Source organism: Scyliorhinus canicula, chromosome 1, assembly GCF_902713615.1.
Source record: "Scyliorhinus canicula chromosome 1, sScyCan1.1, whole genome shotgun sequence".
In the NCBI taxonomy this organism is placed as follows: Eukaryota; Metazoa; Chordata; class Chondrichthyes; order Carcharhiniformes; family Scyliorhinidae; genus Scyliorhinus; species Scyliorhinus canicula.
This window is the reverse complement of record NC_052146.1, coordinates 249,225,457-249,249,550: the sequence shown is the minus strand read 5'-3', so window position 1 is coordinate 249,249,550 and position 24,094 is coordinate 249,225,457. Positions and strand designations below refer to the sequence as shown.

At 47.5% G+C, this 24,094-nt stretch overlaps 1 protein-coding gene and 1 pseudogene across 1 annotated transcript in view; both read right to left on the bottom strand.

Annotated features, from left to right (window-relative positions):
* ppp2r5a (protein phosphatase 2, regulatory subunit B', alpha isoform) overlaps positions 1–24,094 on the bottom strand; it is a 288,446-nt gene that overhangs the window by 251,695 nt on the left and 12,657 nt on the right. The gene's annotated exons all lie outside the window — the stretch shown is intronic.
* LOC119977093 lies at positions 9,281–10,507 on the bottom strand (annotated as a pseudogene).

Genomic DNA, 24,094 nt, shown 5'->3' with positions numbered 1-24,094 from the left:
AGCCAAAACATCTCTGCCCCGGGACATTATTGCAGGAGTTCCCCCATGTAATGTCCTAGGCCTAAACATGTTCAGCTGCTTTATCAATGACCGTACCTCCTTGGTAAGATCAGAAGCAGGAATGTTTGCTGATAAACGTACAAATTCACAACTCCTCAAATAGATACAGAAGTGTCAGACATTAACCACATCCAACAAGAGAAAATCTAACAATATCCCCTTTGACATTCAGTAGGCATTACCAAGACTGAATCCACCACCATTAACATTATGGGGATTGCCATTGGCCAGAAATTTAAACTGAACAAGACATATAAATACTGGCAACCAAAGCACATCAAAGACTGGAAATTCTGCAGCAAGTAACTCCTTACTCCCTAAGCTTGTCCACCATTCACAAGTCAGAAGAGTGACAGAATACTCGCCACTTGTTTGGATGACTGCAGTTTCAACAGAAAGTTCTGCACCATCCAGGACAAAGCAGCCCACTATTCCAGCATCCCATCAGCCATAATAAAAATTCAAATAGTGGCAGCAACATGCGTAAGATGCACTGCAGCAATTTGCCAAACCTCCTTCAACAGCACCTTTCAAATCTACCACCAGCTGTAAGTTCCCCATCCAAGCCACACACCATCCTGACTTACAACTATAATTGCCATTCTTTCACTGTCACTGGGTAAAAAATCTGGAACTTCCTTCTTAACAGCACTGTGGGTGCGCCTATACCAGATGGGCTGCAGAGCTTCAAAAAGAAAGCTCACAGCCATCTTCTCAAAGGCAAGCAAGGATACGGACACTGTCAACAATGCTCACATCCCATTAAATAATAAAACTTCAGTATTATGTTAGGTGCTTTGCATTTTATTTAGCAACATAAATTTTGAAAAATAATTCAGAATTCTTGTTTTATAAATGGATCCACTGAGCATCAAAGCAAGGAAGATAGGAAGTTATGTATAACCTTTATAAATCACTGGTTAGACCTCAACTAATATCCAATTCTGGGACCATACTTAAGGACACTAAAGTTTTGGAACAGGTGCAGAGGACATTTATGAGAATGGTAATAGGAATGAGGGGTTTCAGTCATCTGGAATTATTCTTCTTAGAACAAAAAATTATAAATTTAATGTGTTCAAAATTATATATAGTTTTGATACAGTTGATAGGGAGAAAGAGAGAAATCAGGATCTGATAAATAGAAGGGCGGGTTTAGCTCAGTGGGCTAGACAGCTGATTGTGATGCAGAACAAGGCCAGCAGCGCGGGTTCAATTCCCGTACCAGCTTACCTGAACTGGTGCTGGAATGTGGCGACTAGGGGCTTTTCACAGTAACTTCATACTTGTGACAACAAAAGATTATTATTATTAGACTGGATCTCTTTCTTCTTAAAAAGGAGGTGACGCAATAGAACTCTTTAAAAATATGAACGGTTTTGGTGAAATAGACGCAGAGTGTTTCCACATGCGGGGAAAAAGACAGTCACCAGGAAATCAAATGGGGAATTCAGAAGCAGCGTCTTCACTCAATGAGTGTAGGAATGTGAAACTCACTACCACAAGGAATGGTTGAAATATACACTACAGATGCATTTAAGGGGAATCTACATAAGCATATGAGGGAGAAGAAAATAAAGAATTATGCTAATAAGTTAGACGATGAAGGATGGGTGGAGGCTTAAGTGGAGCATAAACACTGACATAGGCAGTTGGTCCGATGGCCTGTTCTTTAGGGTTTATTCTAGATAATTCTATAAAGTGTGGTTTACACTTGCTGGAAGGCGACAACCGTGGAAGACATTTAAAATAACTGGTAAAAAAAATACCCAAAGGGGAGATGGGGAGAATTTATTTACTCAGCAGGTTATGATCTACTTTCCTCCTTTATTTTCAAATCCCGATCCTTGTAACCGCCAGCCCTATAAACTTTTGAGCTTCCTGCTCCTTCAATTTTGGCCTTTTGCACATCCCTGATTTTAATCATTCCACATTTCCCGCAGCTCTAATATATCCTCACTGAACCTCTGTACTTCTTTCTGCTTCCCGAAAGAAGCTCCATAAAACCTACCTCTGATCAAGGTTTCGATCATCTGCCCCATAGCTCATGCATGGTTCGATGTCAAATTTTGCTCGCTATGGAAGTTGTTAAAATGGTATCATTGCCTGAAAGGATGATGGAAGCAGATCTTTTCTCTAGAAATCTTATAATTTTTAACCATTTTCATACAAAGCATACAATAACACAGAACAACAGCTAAATGGTTGAGCAGCACTCCCCCCCCCCCCTCCAAAACAATATAACCTCACCACTAAACACCACCCACCCATCCAATCTCATTCCCTCCTGAACAGCTAACAGTGGCCAACTCTTCAAACTTTATAAATGGCCGCCATCTACGGTAAAAGCATTCCACCAACCCTCTCACGGTAAACATGACCTTCTCAAGAAACAAAAACTCCATCAAATAACCCAGTCACACTGAGGCACTTGGCAGTGTAATCGACTTCCAGACTAAGAGGATCCACCTCCTTGCCACAAGCGAGGCAAAGGCCAGGATGTCTGCACGACCCATCCGGAGCTCCTGCACATCCACTAGTGATGCTCCACCCCTCCTCTAACTATTCCTTCCCATGCTTTCAAAGTCCTCAGTGCCATGGCTAGTGGCTCGACTGTTAACTCAACCAACAACGGTGATATCCCTGCCTCGCACCCTGGTATAGATGAAGGGGCTCAGAAGTCACGTTGCTATTGCAAACATGGGCAAATGGAGCTACATACAGCAGCAGCAACCATGCCAAGAACCCCGGTCCAAACCCAAATTTCTGCAGTATCACGAACAGAAAGTCGCACTCTATCTGGGCAAACGCCTTCTCCGCATCAAGCAAAATTATGATCTCCAGAATTCGACCCTCCCCTGGGGTGAGCACCATGATCAACAACCATCTCACGTTTGCCATCAATATCCACCCCTTTACAAATCCCGTTTGGTCTTTCCCCACCACCTCCAGGAGTCACTCTCCAGTCTTAAACACCAATACCTCAGAACCTTTGCATTCACATTTAACAAGATCGGACAATATGGCCTGCAATCCGCAGGGTCTTTGTCCTCCTTCAGGAGCAGGGAAATAAACAACTCTAGCTGCGCTCTGATCATGGAACATCTTGCTTCCAAGCTTAATTTATTTTCATTTCAACTGCCCAGGAAAAACAACTTACCAAACAAATAAATAGAACAGAACAACCAATTACCATTAGAAATTAAGCTTTTGTTCTCCAGATCACTCACTACGCACTGAAATGCCATTAAAATCTCGTGTCTCTTTGGCAAAAGGAAATACTTTAAAACCAAAGTGAATTACCACAGCAAAACATAGGTAATAATTTAGAACTCCCAGTTTAAAAACAAATCAATGAGATCCATACATTTTTCACATTCTGGATTTATTGTGGCAAGCCTGACCTGAATAATCAGTCAGCTTCCATTTACCACTGTTTAGGGAGCAGGTGTCAAACATGGCTTCAGACAATACCAAATTAAATGGTCTGTGACAATAGCAAAGTTATCTATGGTACTCAACATGGCCAATAGCATCTCCAACATTTCCAAGCTACATGCCAGCAAAGATTAGCAAAGCTGTGACACCAATGAAATTGTGCTTCATACACTTAAGGCGTTGTGCGTTGCAAACAAATCTAAAGCTGCACAACTGCAATCAATATACCAATATAGGAAGAAATAAAACGGACTTAGAGCAGTTAAACTGGCACTGATCATTTTATTTTGTCTGTAATTTACTTGTGCTTTTTAAAACATCCCCACCTACATAACATGTCACACGAGTGATGGCATAATGAGATGGGATAGATTGAAATTTTTCAAAATTGACCAGCAAAGATTAATTGGTAGACAACTAGTAGCACCGCGTGTACTGGAATTTGGATAACACCCAGTTACCTGCCACCAGGTTGAGTGCTGAGCACGGTTGGTCGTTGTTCCAACATGGCCAATAGCATCTCCAACATTTCCAAGCTATATGCCAGCAAAGACTTCAAATTTGCAGAAGATTCCAAATTGGGAGCAATGGCAACTAGCAACACATACCGATTTAAAAAGATCTTGGCAAACTGGATTAGTGCAAATAAATGGTAGATGCAGCACTAAGCAACAGCGCCGCTCCCAATAGCTCCGGGGAAATACTCAGGTAGTCCGGTAATAATAGCTTCATTGAGAATTTGGAAGCATTTTCGCCAACACTTCTGGTTGGGGGTAGGGTCAAGGTAAATGCCGATTCGGGGGAACCACAGATTTGAGCCAGGGAGGTGGGATGGAAATTTTCAAAAATTGGAGAAGGGGATTACATAGAACATAGAAGGGGCAGCAGGGTAGCATGGTGGTTAGCATAAATGCTTCACAGCTCCAGGGTCCCAGGTTCGATTCCCGGCTGGGTCACTGTCTGTGTGGAGTCTGCACGTCCTCCCCCTGTGTGCGTGGGTTTCCTCTGGGTGCTCCGGTTTCCTCCCACAGTCCAAAGATGTGCGGGTTAGGTGGATTGGCCATGCTAAATTGCCCGTAGTGTCCTAATAAAAAAAGTAAGGTTAAGGGGGGGTTGTTGGGTTACGGGTATAGGGTGGATACGTGGGTTTGAGTAGGGTGATCATGGCTCGGCACAACATTGAGGGCCGAAGGGCCTGTTCTGTGCTGTACTGTTCTATGTTCTATGTTCTAGAAGCGCAGTACGGGCCCTTCGGCCTTCGATGTTGCGCCGACCTGTGAAACCATCTGAAGCCTATCTGACCTACACTATTCCATTTTCATCCATATGTCTATCCAGTGACCACTTAAATGCCCTTAAAGTTGGCAAGTCTACTACTGTTGCAGGCAGGGCGTTCCACACCCCTACTACTCTCTGAGTAAAGAAACTGCCTCTGACATCTGTCCTATATCTGCCACCCCTCAATTTAAAGCTATGTCCCCTCGTGTTGGTCATCACCATCCGATGAAAAAAACTCTCACTGTCCACACTATCTAACCCTCTGACTATCTTATATGTCTCTATTAAGTCACCTCTCAGCCTTCTCCTCTCTAACGAAAACAACCTCAAGACCCTGAGCCTTCCCTCGTAAGACCTTCCCTCCATACCAGGCAACATCCTAGTAAATCTCCTCTGAACCCTTTCCAAAGCTTCCACATCCTTCCTATAATGTGGTGACCAGAACTGCACGCTGTACTCCAGGAGCAGCCACACCAGAGTTATGTACAGCTGCAGCATGACCTCGTGGCTCCGAAACTCAATCCCCCTACTGATAAAGGCTAGCACACCATATGCCTTCTTAACAGCCCTATTAACCTGGGTGGCAACTTTCAGGGATTTATGTACCTGGATGCCGAGATCTCTCTGTTCATCTACACTACCAAGAATTTTGCCATTAGCCCAGTACTTGCATTCCTGTTACTCCTTCCAAAGTGAACCACCTCACACTTTTCCGCATTAAACTCCATCTGCCACCTCTCAGCCCAGCTCTGCAGCTTATCTATGTCCCTCTGTATCCTATAACATCCTTCAGCACTATCCACAACTCCACCGACCTTCGTGTCATCTGCAAATTTACTAACCCATCCTTCTACACCCTCTTCCAGGTCATTTATAAAAATGACAAACAGCAGTGGCCCCAAAACAGATCCTTGCGGTACACCACTAGTAACTGAACTCCAGGATGAACATTTGCCATCAACCACCACCCTCTGTCTTCTTTCAGCTAGCCAATTACTGATCCAAACCGCTAAATCACCTTCAATCCCATACTTCCTTATTTTCTGCAATAGCCTACCGTGTGGAACCTTATCAAACGCCTTACTGAAATCCATATACACATCAACCGCTTTACCCTCATCCGCCTGTTTGGTCACCTTCTCAAAAAACTCAATAAGGTTTGTGAGGCATGACCTACCCTTCACAAAACCGTGTTGACTATCGCTAATCAACTTGTTCTTTTCAAGATGATTATAAACCCTATCTCTTACAACATTTTCCAACATTTTACCCACAATCGAAGTAAGGCTCACAGGTCTATAATTACCACGGTTGTCTCTACTCCCCTTCTTGAACAAGGGGACAACATTTGCTATCCTCCAGTCTTCCGGCACTATTCCTGTCGACAAAGACGACATAAATATCAAGGACAAAGGCTCTGCAATCTCCTCCCTGGCTTCCCAGAGAATCCTAGGATAAATCCCATCTGGCCCAGGGGACTTATCTATTTTGACATTTTCCAAAATTGCTAACACCTCCTCCTTGTGAACCTCAATTCCATCCAGCCTGGTCGACTGAACCTGAGTATTCTCCTCGACAACATTGTCTTTCTCCAGTGTAAACACTGACGAAAAATATCCATTTAACGCTTCCCCTATCTCCTCTGATTCCACACACAACTTTCCACTACTATCCTTGATTGGCCCTAATCTTACTCTAGTCATTCGTTTGTTCCTGATATACCTATAGAAAGCCTTAGGGTTTTCCTTGATCCTATCCGCCAACGACTTTTCGTGTCCTCTCCTCGCTCTTCTTAACTCTCCCTTTAGGTCCTTCCTGGCTAACTTGTAACTCTCAAGTGCCCTAACTGAGCCTTCATGTCTCATCCTAACATAAGCCTTCTTCTTCCTCTTGACAAGTGCTTCAACTTCCTTAGTAAACCACAGTTCCCTTGCTCGACAACTTCGTCTCTGCCTGACAGGTACATACTTATCAAGGACACGCAGTAGCTGTTCCTTGAAAAAGCTCCACATTTCGATTGTACCCATCCCCTGCAGTTTCCTTCCCCATCCTATACATCCTAAATCTTGCCGAATAGCATCATAATTGCCTTTCCCCCAGCTATAATTCTTGCCTTGCGGTATACCTATCCCTGCCCATTGCTAAAGTAAACATAACCGAATTGTGATCATTATCACCAAAGTGCTCACCTACATCTAAATCCAACACCTGGCCGGGTTCATTACCCAGTACCAAATCCAATGTGGCCTCAACTGGGAGGCAACACACCAACCGTGAGTCTCTTTCGTTCCCACAGAACCTCCTGTCTGTTCCTCTAACTATGGAGTCCCCAATGACAAGTGCTCTGTTCCTCTTCTCCCTTCCGAGCAACAGGGACAGACTCTGTGCCAGAGACCTGTGCCCAATTGCTTACCCCTGGTAAGTCGTCCCCCGCAACAGTATCCAAAATGGTATACTTGTTATAGAGGGGAACGATCACAGGGGATCCCTGCACTGCCTGCCGGTTCCCTCTCCCTCCCCTGACGGTAACCCATCTACCTTCTTCTTTTACCTGAGGTGTGACTACCTCCCTATAACTCCTCTCAATAACCCCCTCCGCCTCTCGAATGATCCGAAGTTCATCCAGCTCCAGGTCCCTAACGCAGTTCTCGAGGAGCTGGAGTTGGGTGCACTTCCCGCAGATGTAATCAGCAGGGACACTCGAGGTGACCCTTTCTTCCCACATTCTGCAGGAGGAACATTCAACTGCCCTAGCCTCCATTCTCACTGAACTAACTTCCCAACTACTGAAAACTAAAAACCAAAAAAAAACACCAAAAAAAACTTGTTAGTTTAGCAATCCGATGGACAGAACTTTTTTTTTGGTTAGAGGAGGAGGATGGGTGGGAGACACTACGCAAGTAGTGTTTCGGGTAAAGCTGTCACTCGAGAACAGCCCCTTCACAAACCACCTTCAACTTACGCTGACCGCACTGCACGTATGCAAATCTCCCCGGAACAGCCAATCAGAAGCTCTGCTCTGCTGCCCTCTACTGGATGCTTGCCTTCCCTCGAACTCCTCGGGTCACTTGCGCAGGTACACCTTCAACTTACGCTGACCGCACTGCACGAATGCAAATCTCCCCGGAACAGCCAATCAGAAGCTCTGCTCTGCTGCCCTCTGCTGGATTATGACACTAAAAGATTTTTCTTTGGGGTCGGTTTGCAGGATTGAAGGAGCTGGAAGCGAAGTTTCGGCTGGAGCGGGGGAAATATTTAGATACATGCAGGTTCGAGATTTTGCCAGAAAGAGCTTCCCGGTGGAGCCTGCCGCCACATTCCTGGAGAAAGTGCTTCGACTGGAGAGGGACTGGAGAAGAGGGTAGTGCCAGCAGTGTACGGAGCTATTTTGGAAGAGAAGGCACCACAGGAAGGTATCAAAGCAAAGTGGGAGGAAGAGTTGGGAGAGGATATGGAGGAAGGGTTCTGGTGAGAGGTGCTCCAGAGAGTGAATGCCTCCACCTCGTGCACGAAATTGGGGCTGATACAGCTGACGGTGGTATACAGAACACACCTCACGGGGACGAGGATGAGCCAATTCTTTGAAGGAGTAGAAGATGCGTGTGAACGTTGCGGGGGAGCCCCCGCTAATCACGTTCATATGTTTTGGTCCTATCCAAAGCTAGAGGATTACTGGAAGGAGGTTTTTAGGGTAATTTCTAAAATGGTGCACGTGAAACTGGACCCAGGCCCCGGGAGGCCATATTCGGGGTGTCAGACCAGCCAGGGTTGGAAACAGGTGTGGAGGCAGATGTTGTAGCCTTCGCCTCATTGATCACCCGAAGACGGATCCTGATAGGTTGGAGAGCAACCTCGCCACCCTGTGCCCTGGCGCGGCAGGGGTCCTGTTGGAATTCTTGACTCTTGAGAAGGTTAAGTTTGAACTGAGGGGAAGGATGGAGGGGTTCTACAATTCATGGGCATTATTCATTGTGCACTTTCAAGACCTGGATAACATCGAACATTAGTTGGGGCATGTGGGTGGGAGGGTTGGGGGGAGGGGGGGATGTGCGTCTATGGGAACTATGGCAACTATGGGTGATGCCTAATTCCTTTTTGTCATTTGTTTGTGTAAACAGCAGGCCAATGTTTTGGAGGTGGGAGGATGGGATCGTTGTTATTGATATGGGGATTGACATATTTGTTACTGATTACTGTTTATTGTTGGTGGGTGTAAATTTGGGAGAAAATGTGAAAAAGGAGAATAAACATTTTTTTTCAAATAAATAAATGGTAGATGCAATTTAATGCACAGAAATATACGGTTATGAATTCACGGTAGATGGTTAATGTAGATTATATGACTATCAAATGCAAATATGCTAGAGATATCAGAGCAGAAATCTTAAGGAGTCACAGTGAACAACTCATTAAAGCCATTTCACAACTGGATATTTTCATCCACTTTTGGTTCCATCTTCCACTCCCTCATCTTCACACAATCCATCTTTGATTCTGCCTTCCTCTATTTCCATTTCTGGAGGTAGTCTCCACCATGTCCACTTAACCCTTTTTTTTTTGTTGCAATTTTTGAATCTTTATTGAAAGTAGCAAAGTTCCAACATTCAATTACTCCTGGCATTTTCTCGACAGACTCTTCCTTGTATTTGCCCTTATCTTTGCCAACTTGGCGCGATTTGGACTTGCGTTCCAGAATCTTCTTATGATCCTTGTCTAGCTTTAGCCTGGTAATCACCACCTTACTGGCGTGAATGCCAACATGAACTGTGGTACCATTGGCTTTTTCACGTTGTACACACTCAATGTAGATTACATACTTCTTTCTGTACACTTGGGACAACTTTACCAATTTGCTGGCCCTTGTAATGCCCTCTGATGACCTGAACCTCATCATCCTTGCGTATGGGCATTGAGCGAACATTGTATTTCTGCCTCAGCTCTTTTGAGAGTGGAGAGGACATAATTTTCCTGCGGATGTGAGATGGAGCACTGAAGTGCCTTTTGCGGTTCTTCCATCGGGAAGATGTCACATAGTGATTGAACTTCATATTGGCCTCCTGTTCTAGTTTCAATGGCCGCCGGTGAAAAGAGCCATGTCTACTTAACCCTTAACGCATCTCTATTCTAATCACCCAGATTCCCCCATCATTGGTCTGGAGAATGTCATCTTCCACCCCAGTGCTTCCAAAATAAATCTGGTTTTCATGAGTCTCAGCTTCTTCTCACCATCACTAACAAGGTCTTCAAACAGGTTTGTCCCATTTCCTACACTTCTGTCCCTTCCCCTTCTTCCCAAAACCATGATAGGATTCTGTTTCAAGCATTGTTTGAACTTTAAACCAGGCAGCGCGACTTTGATTGGCCATTGGCCAAGGCATTGCCCTGCAGAACAAACCAGCGAATGACTTGTATTTTGGTAAGCTGAAACAGGCGCATGGGTATGCATGGCTCTGTCTATTATGTAGCTTCCAGTACACGCAAATGTGCCACACTGCAAATCTGATTGACAATTGGTTGGGAGTCTAATTTTTAGAACACTAAAACTTGCATTATCTAGCAAATGTTGTACAACCTCAAAACATGTTTAAATTTCAAACAATGCTTGGCCGTTAACAGTCAGTTATCATGAACTGGTGCCTTCTCACCGTAACACTCCGACCATTCAAGGATTCATTTGTCAACCAATCAACACCAATTTCCCATATAGAATAAATACCCGATATTGTTATTCCTGCAATTGTGCCAATGAGTGCAAGGCAAAAAGCTTCAACAAAATGATTTTTTTTTCAGAAATACAAAACAAAACTTAATTGTTCAAGAGGCTGCAGTTGTTCTGCAGATTCTACAACACAATGCAGCGTTAAAATAAAATGGATTTAATTCACATACCCGAATTTGGAGTGGTGCTCCTCCCAACCCAGGGCCATGCTTAATAAGAACATAAGAACTCGGAGCAGTAGGCCATCTGGCCTCTCAGGCCTTCTCCACCATTCAACAAGACCATGCCTGATCTTCTTGTGGACTCAGCTCCACTTACCCGCCCACTCACCATAACCTTTTATTCCTTTATTGTTCAAAAATCTATCTACCATTTCCTTAAAAACATTTAATGAGGTAGCCTCAACTGCTTCACTGGGCAGGGAATTCCACAGATTCACGACCCTTTGGGTGAAGAAATTCCTCCTAAACTCAGTCCTAAATCTGCTCCCCCTTATTTTGAGGTTATGGCCCCTAGCTCCAGTTCCACCCACCAGTGGAAACAACCTCCCTTCTTCTATCCTATCAATTCCCTTCATAATTTTATATGTTTCGATCAGATGATCAGATCCTCCTCCCCCCCCCCCAATCCTTCTAAATTCAAATGAGTATAGTCCCAGTCCATTAGTCTCTCCTCACGCTAATCTTCTCAACTCCGGAATCAACCTAATGAATCTCCTCTGCACACCCTACAGTGCCAGAACATCCTTTCTCAACTAAGACGACCAAAATTGTGCACAGTATTCCAGGCGTACCAGCATCCTATACAGCTGCAACATAACCTCCCAGCTTTTAAACCGTATCCATCTGGCAATGAAGGACACAATTCTATTTGCCTTCTTAATTACTTGCTGTACCAGCAAACCAACTTTTTGCAATTCTGCACCAGGACACCCAGGTCCCTCTGCACAGCAGCATGCTGCAATTTATTACCAATTAAATAATGTCCATTTTGCTGTTATTCCTACCAAAATGGATGACCTCACATTTATCAACATGGTACTCCATCTGCCAGATCCTTGCCCACTCACTTAAACTATCTATATCCCTCTGCAGATTTTCAGTGTCGTCTGCACACTTGGCTCGACCACTCACCTTGCTGTCATCTGCAAACTTTGATACATTACACTTGGTGCCCAACTCCAAATCATCTATGTAAACTGTAAACAATTGCAGACCGAACACTGATCCCCGAGGCACACCACTAGCCACTGATCGCCACTCTTTGCTTTGTCAGTTAACGAATCCTCTACCCATGCCAATACATTACCCATACACCATGCACCTTTAGCTTATGCAGCAGCCTTTTGTACCGCACCTTGTCAAATGTCTTCTGGAAATCCAGATATACCACATCCACCGGATCCCCGTTATCCACTGTGCTCATAATGTCCTCAAAGAATTCCACAAAATTAGCCAAACATAACCTGCCTTTCATCAACACATGCTGAGTCTGCCCAATGGGGCAATTTCTACCAGATGTCGCGCTATTTCTTCCTTAAATGATACATTCAAGCATTTTCCCAACTACAGAAGTTAAGCTGATCAGCCTATAGTTACCAGCCTTTTATTTATCTCCTTTTTTAAACAGCGGCGTCACATTTGCTGTTTTTGAATCTGCTGGAATCGCCCCAGAGTCCAGCGAATTATTGGTAAATTATCGCGACCGCATTTGCTATTCCCCTGCCACCTCTTTTAGTACCCTGGGGTGCATTCCATCAGGACCAGGAGACTGGTCTACCTTTAGCCCCATTAGCTTGCTCAACACTACCTCCTTAGTAATAATGATCATTTCTAGGTTCTCACCTGCCATAGCGTTCTTGCCAACAATTATTGGCATGTTATTTGTGTCTTCCACTGTGAAGACTGACACAAAATATCTGTTCAATGTCTCAGCCATTTCCTTATTTCCCATTACTAAATATCCCTTCTCGAAAGCCCCAATGCTTACCTTAACTACTCTTTCATTTTATATATTTGTAGAACCTTTTGTTATCAGTTTTTATATTCTGAGCTAGTTTCCTCTCAATCTATTTTACTTTTCTTTATAGCTTTTTTCGTAGCTTTCTCTTGACCTTTAAAGATTTTCCAATCCTCTCGTTTCCCATTAATCTTTGCCATTTTGTATGTCATTTCTTTCACTTTCATACCCTTTAAAAGGGATTAGGAGAGCTAAGAGACGGCATGAAAAATCTTTGGCAGGTAGGATCGAGAAAACCCCCAGGCCTTTTACACAAAAGTGAGAAATACGAGAATGACTAGAGCGAGGGTAGGTCCGATCAAGGACAGTAGCAGGAGATTGTGTATGGAGTCTGAAGAGATAAGAGAGGTCTTGAACGAGTACTTTTCTTCAGTATTTACAAATGAGAGGGACCATATTGTTGGAGAGGACAGTGTGAAACAGACTGGTAAACTCGTGGAGATACTTGTTAGGAAGGAAGATGTGTTGGGCATTTTGAAAAACTGGAGGATAGACAAGTCCCCTAGGTCTGACGGGATATATCCAAGGATTCTATGGGTAGCAAGAGATGAAATTGCATAGCCGTTGGCAATGATCTTTTCATCCTCACTGTCAACAGGGGTGGTACCAGGGGATTGAAGAGTGGCAAATGTCGTGCCCCTGTTCAAAAAAGGGAATAGGGATAACCCTGGGAATTACAGGCCAGATAGTCTTACTTTAGTGGTAGGCAAAGTAATGGAAAGGGTACTGAGGGATAGGATTTCTGAGCATCTGGAAAGACACTGCTTGATTAGGGATAGTCAGCACGGATTTGTGAGTGGTAGGTCTTGCCGTACAAATCTTATTGAATTCTTTGAGGAGGTGACCATGTATGTGGATGAAGGTAAAGCAGTGGGTATAGTGTACATGGATTTTAGTAAGGCATTTGATAAGGTTCCCCATGGTAGGCTAATGCAGAAAGTAAGGAGGCATGGGATAGTGGGAAAGTTGGCCAGTTGGATAACGAACTGGCTAACCGATAGAAGTCAGAGAGTGGTGGTGGATGGCAAATACTCAGCCTGGAGCCCAGTTACCAGTGGTGTACCGCAAGGATCAGTTCTGGGTCCTCAGCTGTTTGTGATTTTCATTAATGACTTGGATGAGGGAGTTGAAGCGTGGGTCAGTAAATTTGTAGACGATACGAAGATTGGTGGAGTTGTGGATAGTTAGGAGGGCTGTTGTCGGCTTCAAAGAGGCATAGATAGAATGCAGAGCTGGGCTGAGAAGTGGCAGATGGAGTTTAACCCTGAAAAGTGTGAGGTTCTCCATTTTGGAAGGACAAATATGAATGCGGAATACAGGGTTAACGGTAGGGTTCTTGGCAATGTGGAGGAGCAGAGAAATCTTGGGGTCTATGTTCATAGATCTTTGAAAGTTGCCACTCAAGTGGATAGAGCTGTGAAGAAGGCCTATGATGTGCTAGCGCTCATTAGCAGAGGGATTGAATTTAAGAGCCGTGAGGTGATGATGCTGCTGTACAAAACCTGGTCGCCTCATTTTAAGAAGGATATGGAAGTTTTGGAAAAGGTGCAAAGGAGATTTACCAGAACGCTGCCTGGAATGGAGAGTAGGTCTTACGAGGAAAGGTTGAGGGTGCTAGGCCTTATCTCATTAGAACGGAGAAGGATGAGGGGCGACTTGATAGAGGTTTATAAGATTATCAGGGGAATAGATATAGTAGACAGTCAGAGACTTTTTCCCCAGGTGGAGCAAACCATTACAAGGGGACATAAATTTAAAGTGAATGGTGGAAGATATGGGGGGGGGGATGACAGGGGTAGGTTCTTTACCCAGAGAGTAGTGGGGGCATGGAATGCACTGCCTGTGGAAGTAGTTGAGTCAGAAACATTAGGGACCTTCAAGTGGCTATTGGGTAGGTACATGGATTACGGTAGACTAATGGAGTGTAGATTAATTTGTTCTTAAGGGCAGCACGGTAGTATTGTGGATAGCACAATTGCATCACAGCTCCAGGGTCCCAGGTTCGATTCTGGCTTGGGTCACTGTCTGTGCGCAGTCTGCACATCCTCCCCGTGTGTGCGTGGTTTTCCTCCAGATGCTCCGGTTTCCTCCCAGTCCAAAGATGTGCAGGTTAGGTGGATTGGCCATGAAACATTGCCCCGAGGGTCCAAAATTGCACTTAGTGTTGGGTGGGGTTACTGGGTTATGGGGATAGGGTGGAGGTGTTAACCTTGGGTAGTGTAGCCACCTGGGGTGGCCACTGCCCAACACAAAATGGAAGATTACAAAGAATGCAGGGAAAATGGACATGTTGCAAAAGCAAGCAGCTTGCAAAAGCACTTGTGTATTCTGACTGCTGCAGAAACCAGACAGCACTGTGAAAGAAACAAGTCAGCATACTATTGAGGCGATACCGGGTGACCCTGGGAGAGGTATAAGACAGAGACCCCGACCCCAGCTCTCTCTCTCTGCCAGCCTCTCCTTGACCAGCTCTCTCTGCCGGCCCTCCCAACAAGAACACCTTTGTAGCAGCTCTCGAACTTGACCACGGAGAGGAGAGGCCTGGCCAGCAGCCGCCATCAAGTAAGTGTCACACAACGCACGCTATGAGAGTACACTCCCGACCCCTTTAGTCCACACCGACTGGAAGCCTGCGGATCCAGGACAAAGCTAGAGGCCGTTGTTCCCTGATGCGGCAGTCCCCTTATCCAAATAAGTATTGGCCTGTTAGTGGTAGGATTAGCCTAGTCTTGTAGTTTTATATGCATAATTAGTAGATAACTGTATTATAATAAACGTGTCTTGTTTGAACTTACTAACTGGTGTATGGAGTTATTGGTCTGAACTTGAAACTTGTGGCGATATCTTAACGATACCTGGCGACTCTAGAGCTAAGGAACGAAACAGAGCCAAATTGAGTGTAAAGCACACTCACCCAGAACGAGCAACAGTAGGGTGCTCTTTCCAAGAGCCGGTGCAGACTCGATGGGCTGAATGGCCTCCCTCTGCACTATAAATTCTATGACTGTAGAAGCTGAATGACATTGGAGGCATTACCTGGCCGGCAGGCGATTCACTCTCCTCACTGACCAACGTCCGGTTGCCTTCATGTTTAACAATACACAGCGGGGCAAAATCAAGAACGACAAGATTCTGAGGTGGAGAATCGAGTTCTCCACCTACAACTACGATATCTTGTATCGACCTGGAAAACTCTTTTTTTTTTTAAATATTTTTATTCTCATAATTTTTCTCCCAAATTTACACCCACCAACAACAAAATAATCAACAACAAATATATCAAACCCCATAACAACAACGATCCCATCCTCCCACCAACCCCTAAACATCAGCCCGCATGTTAACATAAACAAATGACAAAAAAGGAATCAGGGATTACCCATAGCCATCTTTAATATACACAGCCCCCCTCCCCCCAACCCACCTACCCCCAACTAATGTTCAACGTTATCCAGTTTTTGAAAGTACATAATAAATAGTGCCCATGACTTGTAGAATCCCTCCGAACTTCCTCTCAGTTCGAACTTAACCTTCTCACAAGTCAAATATTCCAACAGGTCCCCCCCGCCACGCCAGGGTACAGGGTGGAGAGGCTGCTCTCCATACCAACATCCGCCTTCGGGCGATCAACGAGGCGAAGGCTATAATATCTGTCTCCGCACCAGTTTCCAACCCTGGCTGGTCCGACACCCCGAATATGGCCTCCCAGGGACTCTGGTCTAGTTTCACATGCACCACCTTGGAAATTATCCAAAACGCCTCCTTCCAGTAGTCCTCTAGCTTTGGACAGGACCAAAACATATGAACGAGATTGGCGCCCGCCCCCGCCAACGTTCACAGACATCTTCTACTCCTTCAAAGAATCGGCTCATCCTCGCCCTCATGAGGTGCGCTCTGTATACCACCTTCAGCTGTATCAGCCCCAACCTCGCACACGAGATGGAAGCATTTACTCTCCGAGCACCTCACACCAGACCCCCTCCTCTATAACCTCTCCCAACTCTCAACTCTTCCTCCCACTTTGCTTTGATCCCCTCCAGTGGTGCCTTATCCTTTTCCAACATAGCTCAGTACTCCACTGACACTGCCCCCTTCTCCAGTCCCCTTGTCGTCAGCACCTCCTCCAGCAACGTGGAAGGTGGTTCCTCCGGGAAGTTCTGTATCTCCTTCCTGGCAAAGTCCCAAACCTGCATATATATACACATGGGGCTGGTTTAGCTCACTGAGCTAAATCACAGGCTTTTTAAAAATAAATTTAGAGTACCCAATTCATTTTTTCCAATTAAGGGGCAATTTAGCGTGGCCAATTAAGGGCAGCACGGTAGCATGGTGGTTAGCATAAATGCTTCACAGCTCCAGGGTCCCAGGTTCAATTCCCGGCTGGGTCACTGTCTGTGCGGGGTCTGCATGTCCTCCCCGTGTGTGCGTGGGTTTCCTCCGGGTGCTCCGGTTTCCTCCCACAGTCCAAAGATGTGCGGGTTAGGTGGATTGGCCATGCTAAATTGCCCTTAGTGTCCGAAAAAATAAGGTTAATGGGGGTTGTTGGGTTACTGGTATAGGGTGGATACGTGGGCTTGAGTAGGGTGATCATTGCTCGGCATAACATCGAGGGCCGAAGGGCCTGTTCTGTGCTGTACTGTTCTAAATTCTAAATCCACCTAACCTGCACATCTTTGGGTTGTGGGGGCAAAACCCACGCAAACACGGGGAGAATGTGCAAACTCCACACGGACAGTGACCCAGAGCCGGGATCGAACCTGGGACCTCGGCGCCATGAGACTGCAGTGCGATCACTGTGCCACCGTGCTGCCCAATCGCTGGCTTTTAAAGCAGACCAAGGCAGGCCAGCAGCACAGTTCAATTCCCATACCAGCCTCCCCGAACAGGCGCCGGAATGTGGCGACTAGGGGCTTTTCACAGTAACTTAATTGAAGCCTACTCGTGACAATAAGCGATTTTCATTTTCATTTCATCTAAACACTTCTCCCTGCTCCAGCCCATACTTCGCTTCCAGCTCCCTCAATCCTGCAAATCGACCCCCGAAGAAACAAATCTTTTCACGTCTTAATCCCCTTCTCTTCCCATTTCCGAAAGCTTCCATCCCACCTCCCTGGCTCAAATCTGTGGTTCTCCCGAATCGGCATTTCCCTTCACCCTGCCCCAAACCGAAGTGTTGGCAAAACTGCCTCCCAGATTTTCAATGAAGCTATTATTACCGGACTCCCTGAGTATTTCCCCAGAGCTATCGGGAGCGGTGCTGTTGCTAGTGCTTTCAGTCCCGACCCCCTGCACAAACTCTCCTCCATTCTGACCCACTGGGAATCAACCCCTCTGACCCAGCTCCGCACCTTCGCCACATTCGCCGCCCAGTAGTAGTACATCAGGTTCGGGAGACCCAAACTCCTGCCTGCCTTCCCCTCTGTAGCAGCACGTTCCTCACTCTGGCCACCTTCCCTCCCCATATGAACGAGGTAATCCTTCCCACAATCGCCCTAAAAAAAGACTTTGGCAGGAAAATCAGTAGGCATTGAAAAATAAACAGAAATCACGGCAACACATTCATTTTAACCGCCTGTAGTCGACCCGCCAGTGACAGAGGGAGACCATCCCACCTTGCCAGATCGGCTTTCACTCTCCCCACCAAACTAGTGATGTTGTATCTGCGAAGCCTTTCCCACTCCCGGGCAACCTGCACCCCCAAATACCTAAAGTGAGTCCCTGTCCCCGGCCAAGACACCACAAAATACTCACTCTTGTCCACGTTCAGCTTGTATCCCGAGAAAGACCCAAATACTCGCAGTAACTCCAATATTCCTCCTATCGATGCACTCTGTTCCGACACATACAGCAGCAAGTCGTCGGCATACAAGGACACCCTATACTCTATCTCTTCCCCCCCCCCCCCCCCCCCCCGCACTATTCCATTCCATGCTCCTGAACTTCTTAATGCGATGGCCAACGGCTCAATTGCAAGTGCAAACAGCAGGGGGGACATAGGACATCCCTGCCTCGTCCCACGGTGGAGAGAAAAGTATCTCAAACTGATATTGTTCATGCGGATACTCGCCTTCGGCTCCTTATATAATAGCTTTACCCAGTTCGCAAATCTTAGTCCAATGCCAAACCGCTCCAGCACTGCCATCAGGTATCCCCATTCTACCCGATCAAACGCCTTCTCGGCATCCAATGCCACAACAACCTCTATTTCCTTCCCTTCTGCCGGTGCCATAACGACGTTCAAAACCCTCCTAATATTCGAAAACCGCTGCCTCCCTTTCACGAACCCCGTCTGATCCTCACCTATCATCTTCGGGAGGCACTCCTCCAGCCTACCTGCCAGTACCTTCGCCAATACCTTTGCGTCCACATTCAGAAGTGATATGGGCCTATACGACCCACACTCCGTCGGATCCTTACCCTTTTTAAGCAACAGTGAAATTGATGCCTGCCCCAAGGTTTGCGGCAGCACTCCCTCCCCTATCGCCTCTTCAAACATCCCCACCATCAGGGGTGCCAACTTATCCTTCAATTTTTTATAATATTCCACCCGAAACCCATCCGGCCCTGCCACCTTCTCTGACTGCATCCTCCCAATCGCATCTTTTATCTCTTGCTCCAGTATTGCTCCTTCTAATGTAGCCCTGTACCCCTCCCCTAGCCTCGGGTACTCCAACCCATCTAGAAATTCCAGCATCTCACGGTCTCCCCGGGTGGCTCTGACCTGTACAACCTCTCGTAAAACTCCTCAAAAACCTTGTTAATCAACTCCGGAGCCACCACCAACTTCCTTGTCCTATCCCTTACCTGAAGAATTTCCCTTGACGCTGCCTCCGTCCGGAGCCGACCTGCTAACGTACTTATCTCCATGTTCATAAACTACACCCCTTGCTCGTCTCAGTTGGCGCACCGCCTTCCTGGTGGATAGTCGGTCGAAGCTCGCCCTCGGCCAGCTTCGTTGGGTCCCCATCCTCTGCATAACTCCTATCTACTTCCAACATCTCATCTATTACCCTCTGCCGCTTCAACCTCTCCTCTTTGTCCACCCTGGCCTTGAATGAAATTACCTCACCACCACCTTTAGAGCCTCCCAGACCTTCGACACCTCACCCGTACAGTTAATCTTACATATTCCTTAATTACCTTTTTAATTTTCTCACAGAATACTTGGTTCCCCAAAAGCCCCACATCCAGTTTCCACTCCGGCCTCTGCGCTACCCCCTTCTCCAGCACCATGATCTGACACAGCAATTGCAGAGTATTCCGACCCTTTGACGCCAGCCAGCAAAGCCTTTCCCACCACACAAAAGTCGATCCGCGAGTATACCTTATGGACTGCTGAGAAAAACGAGTACTCCCATTCCCCTGGGTGCAGGAACCTCCAAGGGTCCACCCCTCCCATTTCCACCATTAGCCCAGCTCGCGCCTTCGCCCCCCCCCCTCCCCCCCCCCCTCCCCCCCCTCCCCCCCCCCCTCCCCCCCCTCCCCCCCCCCCTCCCCCCCCCCCCCTCCCCCCCCCCCCCCACTGATGGGACCAGCGAGCGCGGCCATGATCTGTCCAACCTTGGCTCCTGTTCCAGTCCCCTCCACAATCAGCGCGTGTGTGTCCAAGTCAGGAATGGCCCAAACACCTTCCTTGCAAATCCCACATCGTCCCAATTGGGACCATGTACACTTATCTGCGCCACTAATCTCCCCTCCAGCGCCCCTGCCACAATCACATATCTACCCCACTATCGGCCACAACCTTCGCCATCTGGAAGCGTACCCTTTTGCTGACCAACAACGCTACCCCTCGAGCCCTTCCATCAAATCCAGAGTGAAACACTTGGCTAATCCAGCCCTTTTTAAGTCTCACCTGGTCCTTCACCCTCAAGTGAGTCTCCTGCAGCATTGCCACATCGGTTTTCAAACTTTTAAAATGCGCAAGCACCCTTGACTTTTTTTTTTTAATCAAACAATTTAATTGAGGTATTTTTCGGCATTGTAAAGTTACAGATAACAAAAAAAAAGGCAAAAAAGTGCAAACATCAACGTAAAATCAATACTTCAATCAATCCATCCTGCACAAGCCCGCTCCTCTCCCATCGACACTACCCGCCTATTTATCCCTCCTACTCTCCACTAATCTCCCCCCTCCCCCTGCTGACGTTCACTCTCCCGCGAAGAAGTCGATGAATGGTTGCCACCTTCGGGCGAACCCCAGTTCAGATCCCCTCAAGGCGAACTTAATTTTTTCCATACCCAGAAAACTTGACATGTTCCGCATCGGTCTTCGGGGGTTTTTGAGTCCCTCCATGCCAGCAGTATCCGTCGCCGGGCTATCAGGGAAGCAAAGGCCAGAACATCGGCCTCTTTCTCACTCTGGACTCCCGGGTCTTCCAAAACCCCAAAAATTGCCACCCCTGGACCCATCACCACCCTTGTTGTTAGCACCCGGGACATGATCCCCGCAAATCCCTCCCAGTACCCCCTGCCCAAAACATGTGAACGTGGTTTGCTGGTCCTCCCCCGGATTTAGCGCACTTTATCCTCTACCCCAAGAATTTGCTCATCCGAGCTACCGTCACGTGGGCTCGGTGAACGACCTTAAATTGAATCAGGCCGAGCCTGGCACATGTTGCGGTCGAATTTACCCTACTCAGGGCTTCTGCCCACAGCCTGCCCTCCATCTCTCCACCAAGCTCCTCCTCTCATTTGAGTTTCAGTTCCTCCGTCTGGGACTCTTTCCCCCTTCATGAGCACCTTATAAATATCTGAGACTCTACCCTCTCCTCCTACCCCTCTAGAGACTATTCTGTCTTGGATCCCTATTGGCAGGAGGCGTGGGAAGGATGGGACCTATCTGCGGACAAAGTCCCGCATCTGTAAGTACCTGAAAACATTTCCCCTTACCAGACCATATTTCTCCTCCAAGCCCCTCAAACTCCAAAGCTCCCCTCCAGGAACATATCGCCCACCTTCCTCACCCCCGCCCGCCGCCATGTTCGAAACCCCCATCCATGCTCCCAGGGGAAAATCGGTGTTATCCTCCACTGGCCCCATATCCGCAGGGCCGCCCCCACTATCGGGCTGGTGGAGTACCTAGCCGGTGACAGCAGTAGGGGAGCCGTGACCATGGCTGCCAAACTGGTGCCCCTGCACGAAGCCGCCTCCACCCACTTCCTTATCATGGCTATGTTAGCCTATTATATGTAATGTGGTAAACCACTGCCTAATGGCTCCGCCTCCCCTCAGGCTCGGTATAAAGGTGGCTAGTTTCCACCGCTGCCTGAGTCCGGGATCCAAGGCCAGGAGGCTTTCTGTTTAGTTTATTAAAGCCTCAGTTACGTTCACTATTCGTTTTGTGTTCATTGATGGCACATCAACCTTCTCACACTCCATCCATATTTTAAATTCAACCATACCATGATCGCTCCTTTCGAGGGGATCCCTAACTATGAGATCATTAATTATTCCTGCCTGCACCAAGCTCCTTCCTCCCCTACTTACACACACTTTACTGCCCCCCCCACATACACACTGTAGTAGGCCCCGCCCCTCACGCACACTGTAGTAGGCCCTGCCCCTCTCGCACACTGTACGAGGCCCTGCACCCCACAAACACTGGACTCTGCACCTCCCTACCACACTACTCGGCCCCTCCCTACGACACACCCCCCAGCCCCTCCCTCACTCTGAGGGGAGGCCCACACACACTCACTGTACTCAGCACACACCCCCCCTCCCCCACACACAAACACACCTGGTAATCAGGCCCTCCCTTTCTCCCCCCCCCCCCCCTCCCATTGTAATCTGGTCCTCTCACCGCACCACCACCCCACACAACGTACTCAGCCCTTCTTTCTGCCACCCCACCACACAGTACTCAGTCCCTCTCACCCCCAACACACCATGCTCAGCCCTCCAAACACATTGCAATCAGGCCCTCTTCTCCCTCCCACACATTATAATCAACCCATTCCCTCCAAAACATACTCTACTCAGCCCGTCTCTTATAAATACTGTACCTCAGTCCCTCTCTTCCCCCCACATATTATACTCAGCCCCTCTCCCCACCCCCCACATATACTGGATTTAGCCCCTCTCTTCCCCCCCCCCCACATGTTGTACTCAGCCCCTCTCTTCCCCCCCCCAGACACATATTGTACTCAGCCCCTCTTTTCCCCCCACACATAGTACTCAGCCCCTCTCCCCTGACATATACCAGACCCTCTCCCCGACACATTGTACTCAGCCCCCCTCCCCCAACACATAGTACTCAGCCCCCCTCTTTCCCCGACATATAGTACTCAGCCCCTCTTTATCCCCGACACAGTACTCAGCCCCGCTCTTTCCCTGACACATAGTACTCAGCCCCGCTCTTTCCCTGACACATAGTACTCAACCCCTCTCCTCCGACACATTGTACTCAGCCCTTCTCTTTCCTCCGACAGATCGTACTCAGCCCCTGTCCCCCAACACATAAGCCCCTTTTTCCCCGACACATTGTACTCAGCCCCTCTCCCCCAACACATAGTACTCAGCCCCCCTCTTTCCTCGACGCATAGTACTCATCCCCTCTTTCCCCGGCATATAGTACAGCCCCACTCTTTTACCCTGACACATAATACTCAGCCCCTCTCTTTCCCCGACATATAGTACTCAGCCCCTCTTTCCCCCGACACATAGTACTCAGCCCCTCTCTATCCCCGACACATAGTACTCAGCCCCTCTTTATCCCCGACACAGTACTCAGCCCCGCTCTTTCCCTGACATATAGTACTCAGCCCCGCTCTTTCCCTGACACATAGCCCCTCTCCCCCGACACATTATACTCAGCCCCTCTCTTTCCTCCAACAGATCGTACTCGGCCCCTTTCCCCCAACACATAAGCCGCTTTCTCCCCGACACATTGTACTCAGCCACTCTCCCCCGCTCACACACATTGTAATCAGCCAATCGCATCTGCCCACACACATCGTAATCAGCCCCCCACCCCACACATTGCAATCAGCCTCTCTTCTCAAACTCTGATCAACCCCTCTTCCCCACCCCAGGTCAGCCAACCTGTGGCATCCAGCTCTGACAGCCTGAACCCCAGCCAGCATGCAGCAACTTTCAAAAGATGAAAAAAAAATCCCAATGCCAAGAAAAACGCAGGTCAAGTGCCTCAGATTCAATACAGGGGAAGACTTGGTGGAGATGGAGCTCAACTCCATTTGCTGCTTCTCTACCTTGGAAGGGGTAGCAACAACAGTTTGGGAACTGGTGTATGGGAGGCAGTGGCGTAGTGGTATTGTTACTGGACTAGCAATCCAGAGTAGGGGTTAGTGTCGGCAGTTTACGGGGCTATTTTGGAAGAGGAGAAGGCACCGCTGGAAGGGATCAAGGCAAAGTGGGAGGAAGACTTGGGAGAGGGTATGGAAGAGGGGTTCTGGTGTGAGGTGCTCTGGAGAGTGAACATCTCTACCTCGTGTGCAAGGTTGGGGCTGATACAGCTGAATGTGGTATATAGAGCACACCCCACAAGGACGAGGATGAGCCAGCTCTTTGAGGGGCTAGATCAGGGGTGGGCAAACTACGGCCCGCGGGCCGCATGCG